General features: G+C 30.9%; 2 protein-coding genes across 5 annotated transcripts in view; both read left to right on the top strand.

Annotated features, from left to right (window-relative positions):
* Positions 1-721: 721 nt before the first annotated feature.
* The window catches only part of LOC132942414 (neurocalcin homolog), a 95,374-nt gene continuing 83,283 nt past the window's right edge, over positions 722-12,812 (top strand). The window contains exon 1 of one of the 3 annotated variants that reach the window (XM_061010755.1): positions 722-862. The gene's annotated coding sequence lies outside the window, so the exon portion shown is untranslated. Of the gene's footprint in view, positions 882-994; positions 1,016-12,812 lie in introns of those variants that run through there. The other 2 variants (XM_061010756.1, XM_061010758.1) reach the window with 2 other exon arrangements.
* The window catches only part of LOC132942413 (neuronal calcium sensor 2), a 92,294-nt gene continuing 80,203 nt past the window's right edge, over positions 722-12,812 (top strand). The window contains exons 1-2 of one of the 2 annotated variants that reach the window (XM_061010753.1): positions 722-862; positions 2,967-3,021. The gene's annotated coding sequence lies outside the window, so the exon portion shown is untranslated. Of the gene's footprint in view, positions 863-1,063; positions 1,520-2,966; positions 3,022-12,812 lie in introns of those variants that run through there. The other variant, XM_061010752.1, reaches the window with a different exon arrangement.

The raw sequence follows: 12,812 nt of genomic DNA, 5'->3' as shown, positions 1-12,812 counted from the left end.
TAATAATAATAGTAAATAGTAATATTATAGTAATCATCCGCATCCGTAGAGATAAACAAATATTATCGTGGCTGTAGTAGTGAGCCGGACAGACGTAAAAACACGTCACACGAGCACACGCGCAGGCACAGCCACCTTACAGCTGCTGCTGTTATTGTTGTCGTCGCACAAAAATACTATGAAATACCTCCGAGAAAAACGGTAGCGGCCAGCCGCAGCGACCGTCGAAAACCACGAGGAAAAACAAGCGAAACGGAGAGGGATATTGTGTTCTGTAAAGGCGTAGGCAGTGTAAGCGACGAAAATATCGTTAGCCACGGCCGATTTATTTTTAAACCCGGAGGATACCGCAACTGCCGTCTCACCCACCCCAGCGACTGCGACCGATACGTCCGTCTCTATGGGGCCGTCCCACTTCTCCTCTACCGCGGTCTTTCGCACGGCTGATACCGCAGTCACCTCCGCCACCACAGCCGCAAACGCTGACTGGAGGGGACGACACCGTACGCATTTGTTTTGGTTCATCGTTTTTAATCAGCCGCCGCCGCCCGTTCAGTGCGCGTATTGTGATAACGGTACTCGATTTTTCCGACGAGAGTTGTTTCTCCAACGCGCTGTAGTAGTTGTAGTAGTTACCTAGTTGGAATCGAAATCGTAAACCGAAACGTGTAGGTACGCAAGCATTTCGTCGGTTATCGGTCGTCGTCGTTGTCGTCGTGTTCTGCTGTCCAGTTTCGGTTGATATCCATTATCCGTCTGTCGTTGTCGGTCTATTGGTTTTTTCCTGACCGCTAACCAAGCCGCAACACCGTCCAGTTGTTTGGCACTCAAGTCTACTAACTGAGCGCCGAGTTTTTCCATGGTAATCCCCCGGGCACCGGGTAGGCTGACAGTTTTCCCCGTTCTAGCTGCTGTTCCCTGGTGCTTGTCACCAGGAGGCCATGCTTGTGGTGTGCAGTGGACCTCAGTTGGTTAACCTCAGACACCCACAGACTGATCTAGGTTTTCTTTATCGGTACTTAATCTTTTTCTACATTTTCACAGTCCTTCCACTCCTTCCAGCTAGTGGATGTTATGAAAACTGATAAAGAAAATCAAGTTTAGTATAAAGAATAGGTATTTGTTTGTAAAATGTTCTGTTTGGATTGGTTTTCCTTCCAGTTTACTTATAAATAAAACGTATCAGAGCAGTTGAGACTTTATTTAACACCTTAATTTCTCATAGCATTCGTTTTATACACTTACAGTTCACTAGTATTAAAATAAGTATCTTGTGTAAGTAGGTAGTATAATTAGTTATTCATTGTACTCCAGTCTATAATTTATTTCTAAGTATTTCATGTATTTTACCTTAATTGTGTTGCTTAAATATTAAGTAAACTATGTAAACTAATTTGATGTAGAACTATTATTGTTATGAACCTGTTTGTAAATAATTTGTGACATCACAATAGATGTTTCTATGATTTATCTTCCATTTCCATCTAAACTAATGGCTATCAACAAACATAAACGAAATGTAAGTATACATGTTTTGATAACATTACTTCATTAATGTTGTTTTGTGCTTTATGAAAAGAACATAATATTATACCTACATATAATTTGTTCCTGTCAATGTAATAAAACAATCAAATTCATAATTTGTTTTTTGTTTTTATCATTGGTCTTTAACAATTTGAAAAGTAGCTGTCTTCAGTGATGTTGGATATTGGCACCAATCAATATATTATATATATTGCTAATTATACTCTCGATATTCTAATAGGTGTATAGTAATGCTCTTGCCAACAGCACATTAAGACAATATTTTTATTTTAAGCATCACCTATCAACAGCCTGTTGTCATGATATATGCAATTCAAATATTCAGATCTTTATGGCAGAATACCAGTTTTCTTAAAAAAAAAAAATATTGTATTTAATTTTAAATAAAATTTCAATATTCCTTTCTTGAATACTTAATACTTAAATGTTTAACTGTAGCCTTAAAGTCTCGAGAAATGTGCATAGTGTAAATACTGAGCGCCCACAAATTGTTTGTTGATACAGTTGGTGTTACAGCGTGACTAGCCCGATTTACACATCTACAGGTGCTATGTACCCACTATTGGTTTTTTTTTCGTAGAAAATTCACTATTTTATGCTAATATACAAATTACCCGTGAATATTAAATATCTAGTACCTATACTATCTATTTGAAAAATAAAATACACATTCTCTTTACATTTAACAATGTATAGGTATTTTTTTAAATAACTAAATAAAAATTGTACCTAATTGTTTGATTATTAAACTACTAAACCAAAGTTTTTATATAGGAAAATATTTTTCATTTTCAATTGTGAATGATTGAATTTTTAAAATATAAATTTCCAACATATTTTGTAAAAATTGTGTTGGTGTAGAACATCTAACCAATAAATATAAATAAATAATATTTTTAATAATTATTGTTAATCAACAATGAGGGATGTTTATGAATATGACCTATCTTCTTTAGCATTTGTCTGTAGTTTGTACCTATATAGTTATAAACGTTTGTAGTTGATATACATTTTATACCTTATAACATATTATATAATCTATAATTTATACATTTATATTTATATATGTTGGAATGTATAGTTGTGTTGTTTTTGGATACATTTTAGAAAAATATTAATCATACCACTGTTAAACTCTGCCTTTTAATGTTATTTTGATTCCTACTTCAAAAGCTTAAACTTTTTACTCTATTTATCAGCAATTATTTAAAATTGCCAATCAACTAATACACAGCACTCAACAACAAATAATGGGCTTAATGCTAATATATTTGATTTAATCTATTAATATTGTTTTAAAAGTTAATAATAATATTTCTAATTAATACATTTTTTATCCAATCATCAATATAATATAAATATCATATAGGTATATATAATATATTTATATATATATATAAATATATTTTTTTTTATAGAGAGACGTCTCATTCGTGCGTCATTAGCCCGACGATGAAAAAAAAGATAAAAGTGGTAAGTGTTTTGTATTTTTTTTCTAGATTAGATAAAACGAGTATAGCTCGTTTATATGGTTTTATCTCCATTAAATAAGCTGAAAATATTAAGGCAAAAGTACGCTTCTTCGCTGAGTTGATCGCCAGATAGCGCGATAGTTTACATAAAATAATAATAACTACGATAAATAACAAATCTTTCGCATTTCCACCATGCCTAATATTTAATTTGTATGTTGTATCGAGTGTGAAATTAAAGACAACATTATAATCAAAAATATCTTTTGGTGGTTCAAGATTATCAAAACAATTTAATTACTGTTTTTCAGCTTTTGAAAACGTCAAATAAGAAATCTGAACATATATTATTATATATTTATATTCGTTTGAAGTATAATCAGACCTAAATGTGAAATTGTACGACTTGTTGAAGTATAGGTTATGGTTGATGAAAGAGGGGGGGGGCTGTGGGTAGTTAAATGCTTACGCTATTTACACAATTTTGTGGTATCGCCTAAGCCTGCCAACTTAGTTGCGCGACGTATTGAACCTAAACTCTGAAAATTGATACTTTGCCAACCAAGTCGACAAATCTTGAATGCGATCGTGTAAGTCACTTGAAAAATAGTTTATACCTATAGCAGTATAAGATCACGATAAACTGAAATTCAATATAGAACAAAATGTTGGGTAAATATAAACATGTATAGGTACCTACCTGATTTAATACCTAGGTATAATAATTGATTTTCCATTACAAAACATATTGCTAATCAACGGTAGCTGGTGGATATAATAATTTAGGGATTGAATAGTCTACAAATTCACCCGATTGAAATTAGTTTACTTCACGAAACCAATTAATATACCTACCTTATACCTACTTACTTCAGTCAATTATGTTTTTAGCAATATTTAAAAATTCAACTAAAAAAGTATGACTTTATTACCTCATCATTAAGTAAGTCACTTTAAAGTATGTGTTAAATTTAAATTCAATGATAAATCATTGTATACGAAACAATTTTCGAAAGAAGACCAGAAGTGTATCATGTATGTGGTATGTCTGTCAGTCTATATTACTAAGTATATTTTACGAAATATTTATATTGCTAAGTAATTTATTTTACTATAAAGTATATGTAATACCAGGCACGTAAACAGGAGGGGGGTTGGGGGTTCACGAAAATATTGCATTTGAAAATGTCATTGTGTGTATAAAATATAATACACGTATAAGTGTCAAGTCTCCGACAATAATATTTTTGAATTACAACAAAATAATTAAAATCGTTATCCTTTGTTTTAATATCTAAGTTCCACCAAATTTTAACTTCAAATTTCTATAAGAAACTGTGTTTTAAATTTTTTTTGAATTTTTGGTCACAATATAAACCTGCACTTATGAGGAACCTTGTATTAAATTTTCAAGCTTTTTGACGGAGCTAATTTTTTATCGATATTTATATAAAAAAATGTCAAATATTTATAAATACCATAAAAAAAATCAAAATATTTTTATAATTTTACCATGTATCTATAAAAAATGCTTATATAAATATTTGGGGAAAATCTTAAGTAGGTATCTTTGGTTTTGGTTTTTGTGATTACAACCTAATAAGAATAACGATTTTGTCAAACACTGACTGAATATATTATATTCCCGTTTTTTCCTATTTTTTTTTTCGTTTTCCCAAATAATAAAACACATCATTGTAAAATGAATACATTCAACGCTCTCCTCAGAATCTAAAGAGTGAACGAAATTTACTAAAATGTTGATTTCTTGATACCATCATAACATTCTTCTATTTTTCATCTAACAAAAAAAGTAGAGGGATGCTATTCCTCTGTATCCCTCCCCCCACTTCGAGCATTGCAGCTATCCCTTACCAATCAACAACAATGTAATTCCACAACAAGACAATGGTATAAATACTTATGTAAACAGCTCAAAAAGAGTTAAATTATTTTCAAAATTTGATTGTGTATATAATTGCTAATATAAACATTCAGTGAAATTTTCAAGTATTCATACGTTTTTTAATTACAACAAAATAAGAAAATCGTTACATCAGAAATCGAGTGAATATCAAATGTTATAAAAATATGAATTTCAAACGCTCATAAAAATTTAATTTGACTTTCAAGTAGACATTTTTTTTTTTGATAAAGGTAGACAAACTTATCAATAATCTTGTATTACATTTTCAAATTTTAGATTTAAAAAGAAACATTTTTATGAATTCTCAACTCAAAATAAGTTGCTAATTTTCGGGATTTTTCCGTATTTTGTCAAGATTTTAACTTTAAATGCTTATAAATAAAAACTGCGACTAAGGATTTTTAATTTGTTTTATCAGCCTTTGAAATAATATACTATTTATAGTATATTAGTACTATTTATAGCCTTCTATTAAATTTTTAAGCTTTTTTACCAACAAATAAAATTTTATTGATATTTATAGAAAAAAATAGGAACTGAAAATGTCCGTAAACAGCTCAAAATAAGTCAAAATATTTGGAAAATATTATGGTGTATAGAAAATGCTAATATAAATATTCAGTCAAAATGTCATGTACCTACGGTCATTTGTTTAAGAGTTGCACTAAAAACCAACATAGGTTTTTTCGAAAACAGATTTTGTGTAAAAATTCCCGTTTTTCCTTAAAATTTTTTTTAACGGCGCTTTTGAAAACTACTGTAAAAATGTTACTTTTGATCCCCCAAAGTACCAACTAGATTCACTTTCCTATCAGAAAAGATACTGTTGAAGAAAATCCAAGCACTGTCTTAAAAAGTGATGACAGACACAAAAAAAAACACACATCATTGTAAAATCAATACATTCATCGTTCCACTCAGAATCTAAAAACAAATCCTGATATATAAACAAATTATAAGACCTGCTGGCTATGACGTATAATGAGTTCTGAATTCAGAAATATGAAGTGGTGTCATTCTTAACCCCATTCACTCAAGAAAACACGGATAAAATCGAATATAACTTTTTATTATTGTATTATACTTGTGTACTGATTGTAAATATATTCTTTTCTAATAATTAATAAAAAAACCCGGAGGCTCTTCACGATTGCCAGATTGTCTCAACATGGAAATACATAATAGAATAAATTATTAATACTTTAAAAGTATGCCGTAATAAACTATTTGATAATTATTTATAGTCACATGCTTAAACCCTTTAATACTATTTAACTGCTTACTGCATATTATGCAAAATTGATTTTTTTTTTATCTGCAAGCTTCTAAAGAATGTTCGTTTTCATTAGTTTTGAACACAAAATCGATTTCGTCTTGATTAGTCCCCACAATCAAACAAGAATTTTTTCGTAAAATCATAGATATTCCTAATTCAAATTCTTAGAATTTAAATACACGGTATTATCTTTAAAAAAAATCTTCTCCTATTGTAGGTTCATAACGTATATTTACATGACTCAAGTCAATATGAAAGCTAGCTGTCAAAAAACCCAGTTAAATAACATCTTGAGTTTGTTTTTAAGTATAAAATTATTATTAGTAGTTAAATTGTGTTTTCAAATATTGATAATTTATCTGAAATCAACTCTTCTACTGCATTCTAAATTTCTAACTCATTCACTGTCATTATAACTTATCTTTTCACGTGTAATTACATTAAGTTATTTATCATATCACGTACAATCTTCTCTTTATTTTTGTTTTAAGTTTTCTGGGTTTCATAATAATTTATTTTCCAGTGCTTGAATTTCAGATGATTTAAATTTTCATGTATAACAAAACTGATACAATATCAATAATCTGAGCAGAGCGATGCAATTACTGATTTTATAATGATGTGTGTGTTTATACATACCTAAGTACACGTTTTGAAAAATGAATAACTAAAAATATAAACATTTCACAAAATATTCATATAAGCTTTTACACGACATGATATATATTCATAAAAAATCTTGGATTATTTTGTGCTATTATTATAAGCATTTTAAATTTTTGACTTTTTTATTTTTTATTTATACATGATAGAACTTTTGTCTGAGAGTAAAAGTGCTTGAAAATGTAGTGCAAGATTCTTTATAAGTTTTTCTAAATAAAATTTTTAAAAGTTAAGCTTAATACACTTACATTTGTATGATCTATTGAAGTAAAATAATGGCATAATATCCTAAAGTTATTTTTATTTTTTTGTTGCATTTCAGAAACTATTAAGTAATCATAGACATTAGAAATTTGCACTATGACTTAATTCATTTTTTCTATGACTAATTTTAAGCTATTTATGCATTTTTTAGTATTTTTTTAATATTAGTTTTGGTAAAAAAATTGTATGCTTGGACAATAACCGTGAGAGGTGGTGTTTATTTGTTTTCACTTAAATTTTTCTTAAAGCAATTTAAAAATAATGAAAACGGATTCTTTCTTTTAATAAGCAGTTGAAGTTCAAATTTTGAAAAAATTCGTACATCACAAATTGTAAAATATTTTGATTTTAATATTTCTCTTGAAAATTGAATACAAGATTTATCGTAAGTTATTCTAATAGAAGCCTTAAACTTTCAAAAAATAAATATGTAAACAATTTTTAACGTTTGAAGTTCTCATTTTGATGAAAATGGATATTTAAACAAAAAACAACAATTTTAGTTGTTTTTTGAAATTCCTATAAAATAATTTGCAGTGGCATGGAACTTTTCACCGTTACGTATATTATAATTCACTTATATTTATATTAATTTTAAGGTATGTACATTGTACAACATTAACTTATTCACACCCATTTATGGTTCGTAGATTTTGAATTGTAAGTTAATAACAACTAGTAATATAATATGAATTAATTAATACACATATGATTTGCTTTATAAAAATTGGCTCAACCTACCGTAGAAAAATAAATTAATAGCAATATTTATGTATAATAAAATATCACTTAAAAGTATAGGCCTGCTCTATATGGGTCAGAATCGTTTTTTTGTATACACATAGGTTGGAGATTGAATTCAAATTTAATACATCCCCAATATAGTTATTATCGACTCGATGACAAGTTACACTTGACACTAACTAGTAACTATATACGGTGGAGCTATTTTCCTGTTTTTTTTTTTTAATTTAAAGTGCAAGTTGTAACTTATTTTGGAGTTTTAGATTATATTTTGTCAATTTATATATTTATTTAACAGATTTTAGTATAGTTTATTACCATTCACCTAATGCATATGACATACTCGTATTTATCAGTTAGGTATTAAATAATAATTTAGAAAATATTATTTTAAGCAAAATATAATCTACATGTGCTATCATAACATTTCTTGAAAAAAGTGATTTAAATTTTAAACTTTTTTGAGAATTTTCTGTAAAAGTTTCGATTTCACGTGACACTTTTATAATACTGATTTTTAAGTTAGTTCGAAATACACAACAAAAAAGTTTTGATAAAAACAGCGTGTTATCTTACTGAAGGATAGAACTACTATTAACTATGTACCAATTGCACTTTCAAAGAATATGTTATAGTAAAACATATGTATTATGCTAAAGTAAAATCAATATAAATATATGATGGCCAAAAATGGAATGAAATTCAGATCAAGTATAAAATATTATGGACACTTATCCACGCACGAAAATTGGTTGATCGTGCCTAATATTATAAAAGGCATAGTGATATAGTATATAATAGTATAATGAATAGTGATATGTGTAAATATATATGATCAGTATTAATATATTTGCTGCATTTTATTGTATCCATGTAACAGGTTTTTATTTTTGTTTTTTTAGTATAAATAAAGCGTGATCTATGTATTATTACTTTTGAATCTTCATTTACTGTTTATGTATGAAAAGTTTAGGTAAATACTAAATATACTTATCAAGAATACATTTACAAAATATTACAAAATATTTCTAAGGTTGTGTTTCACGGAGTTAAGTCATTATTTTTTTTCTAAGTCTATTGCCAATTTTATTGTCTGATTATAGAAGTATTTTAGTTATTCAAGTTCTGTATACATTGCTGGTCAAACTATAATTTTATTATAACAACGATTAAATAATAAAATATATTATTTTGAAACGGCACCGTGTATAGGCAATTTAATATCACTGCTGCATTCAGTATCACAACATATCATGATTTGTTTCTACTATTTTTATTAAATATTAATTGTTTTTATTTGTATTCTGAACGTGAAGATATAATATGATTTTATTAATTATTATAGACATTTTATTTTTTAATGCATTTATCTTAATATATTATTAATTTATTGATTTGAATAAATACAATTATTATGTGAATACTATTAAGTTTTGCGTATAAACAATTTCAGTTGTAGCATTATTAAAGCATTCTTTATAGTATTATCAAATAATAATTTTGTTTTAAACGTGTGAATTTTTTTAAATTTAAATGTGTTATATCATATCTTTAAACTATTATTTTTTATCATATCATAATCTAAATAATTATTTTTGAACTGCATGTCATATTTCAAATATGTTTTTGATTAATTGCTCGATACATTTGGTTCATATTTCTATAACAGTAGGATATATTTTCTAAAAACGTCCGATCATCTAAACTTTATAGTGATGTTTGGTGGAAGTTTTTGTCACTTTGCCATCAACTTAGTTGACTTATTAAAGTTTGACTAGGTTAAGATCGATTACATAATACTAAGATCCGTTAACTATAAAATAGCAGTTGCGGTCAAACTGAATACTGTCATTATTTTCATTTTCTATAACCTAACCAAATACACCTAGTTAGAAACAAAAAAAAATGCAATTGAACAACATACCTATACTCTGAAGTAAAATTTGTAACACGTTCCAAAATGTTGGAATATTTTGTTATACGTGAAGGTAAAGGAAAGGGGCTTTTATACCGCTAATGAAATTTGTTTGTTATATAAAATATTAAAATGTATATCTATCAAATTATTATATGTTTCTATATTTGAAAATTCTTTCGTAAGGTTTGTTTCTGATTATTTTTGTATCTATGAAGTGTTGTTATATATTATGATAAATATTATATTATAGCTATAAGCGAATTTGTTTCGTTTGTCTGGTCGTATACTCGTGGAGTATACGTTGTATGTGGTGTGTGCATATATATAAATAAATAAATAGTCAATAAATTAGTACAAAAATCATGCTCTGGAGAAGCGCTCGGTTAGGTTACAAATGTCTCGGATGTGAGGAAATGTCGGAAAGTGGCTCATTGATCGAAGCATTTGGGACGTCATGTCGACGACGGTAAAACGTTTCAGGAGTTGGGGTGGTGGTGGACAGGGATTGAGATGTAGAACAAGCAAAGGGAAAATAAAAAGATTATTGAAATTTTCGACACTACGCAAAATGGTTAGACAAGCTCCGTCACCTCTGTAATCGTAAATTATTATACATTGCATCTGTAAAAACACAGTCATAGACAATAATAAATATTATTTAGGTATACGTGTCCCGGAACAAAATGTTTTCATATAATAATGTATTGGTTTGTCTCTAAAATGGCTGGTTTAAAGATTGAATCATCGTAGTAATGTAACATCATAATTATTTTAAACATACAATTCACCGTCATCACACGTCACACCTGCATGTCTGTTATCGTAGTACGAAAAACTAACGGGCGGGTTGTGGTAGGCATTGGCTTTAAAATATGATGGGATCATAAAATAATATGATGTAGGTATTCACGGTGACTGTTGCAGTCGAATTCGACTCGCTAGCGTCGTGACGCCCTTTGCGGTATACCGCGCCGGATAATATTATCGCGGCCGATGTCGCGACACACCTGTTAAACCGTGCGCAATATGTTCCACGTACCCGGGACATAATCATAGAATACATATATAGCGCTCTCCGCCGTATCGCACATAGGATTTCGTTTATGTGGCATATGCTTACCTATACGCGAAATGACAAAGCGTGGTTTGCGAATGCGCCGCGGGGGTGGTTGAAAAGGGAAAAAAACATTACGGTCGGGTTTTGGCGCGAGACGGCGTGCGGTGGGGTCACGGAGGCGTGTGTAGCGTGAGCGTATCGATCGCCGACGCGGACTTTGGCGCGCCGGCGCTACGCTGCTGTATGCCGGGTCCGGGGTCCACCGCCGCGGACACGCCCGCCGCTCGACACCGCGTGTACCGTGTAGCTGGGCCGGGCTGCCGTTCGGTGGCGTTGCTGGGCTGCGTTTGCAGTGTCCCGTCGTTAGCGGCAGATCCAGGGCGGCTGCACCGGTGGACGACGGACGGACGGAAAGAGAGAATACAGAGAGAGTAGAAAAAAAAATCATCATAATAATATAAAGACTACCTAGGCGGCCGTAACGGTGGTGGTGGTGATTGTGGTGGTGGTGGCAGTGATGGTGATGGCGGGCGAACGTGACGCCGCCGCTACCGGTCTTTTCGGACACACCTTTTGTACTCGGGGCCAGTGGAAGAGAGAGAGAGAGAGAGACCCGCGGCCGTTGCTGTGTGTATACCGCCGGCGAGTGGGGATTCGATCCGCCGCTCTTTCAACCCTCAACCCACTCTTCACCGCCAGCCACTCGACTTACCACCACTGCCGCGGCGGCCGAGTAGGATTTGAATTTTTTAAAACTCATTTCTCTCTCGCCTTACACGCGTGCACCTCCTAACCCTTTTTCCAGTACGAGGGTGGTTTCTGACTATTATACATTATATATGAAATCACTCGTTGGCTGCCGACTTTACCTGCAGCTGTCGACGATGATTATGTGTGTATGTGTGTGTGTGTGAGAACATGGTCTTTTTTCTTGGGCCAAAACTTATCAGTCACCGTGTGATCGCATTTGTGTGTGAGTCGTACGACCAGAGAGCGAGGTGTGTGACGGTTTGGCGATTATACGTATATAAAGTTCAGCGAGAAAGAAAGAAGAGCAGCTGCAGTAGGTATATATTATATACATACCTATATAATATTATAGACATATATATATATAGATATTACGCCACACGAGAGCGGAAAGTAAGAAAAAACTTTTATACTTTCCTCCCACAGACGCCGTAGTGAATACGTATATGTACGTGTACTGCGAAATATATATACATATATTATAATATGTATAGGTATACAGTGTGCAGTGCGCTAGTATTGATGTAAAACTTGCGGTGGGTTCTCGTTAGCCGGTGCAGCTTGGAAACCGTTTTTTAAATCCGACTTTTATTTCAGAGTAATCGAAAACATAAATAAATTGTCGCTGACACACCTACCTTGGATAGGCTACCCAATTATATTGATTATTATTATGAAGCGTTATATTTATATATTTATCAGATATGAATGATAACGACACAATAACATAATAATATAGGTATATGTCCATTGTTTCTTTTTTTTATTTTTAAACGTACAGGGGACATAATTGTTTTTGTTTTTTTTAACTTTGGTAGATGTTTAATATAGTATATTATTATTGTAGCGCGCATAATATCAACAATGCTATATTTTTTTTTGTTCCGGGGATAATTTTTGTTTAATTTACAAATACGCGAAACTTGCACATTATAATAATATATAAATGACTCCATTGAAAAATATAAATTTTTCGTTACATAAAACACAGTGTTAGCATGACTCGTTATATATAATGAATACAATAATTTTATTCAGACTGTTAATTGATAAGAAAAAATACCTAAAAAACAATATCATTATTCTCCTTTGGTGTGTAATTAACTTGGAATTTAATACTCGATTTAACTTTTTCATATTTGTCCGTTAGCAAAAACGGAGCGCTCTGCGCTTATGAATATTAATAAAAAATC

Source organism: Metopolophium dirhodum, chromosome 4, assembly GCF_019925205.1.
Source record: "Metopolophium dirhodum isolate CAU chromosome 4, ASM1992520v1, whole genome shotgun sequence".
NCBI classification, from domain to species: domain Eukaryota; kingdom Metazoa; phylum Arthropoda; class Insecta; order Hemiptera; family Aphididae; genus Metopolophium; species Metopolophium dirhodum.
The sequence above is the reverse complement of the archived record's forward strand: the minus strand, read 5'-3'. Positions and strand labels throughout refer to the sequence as shown.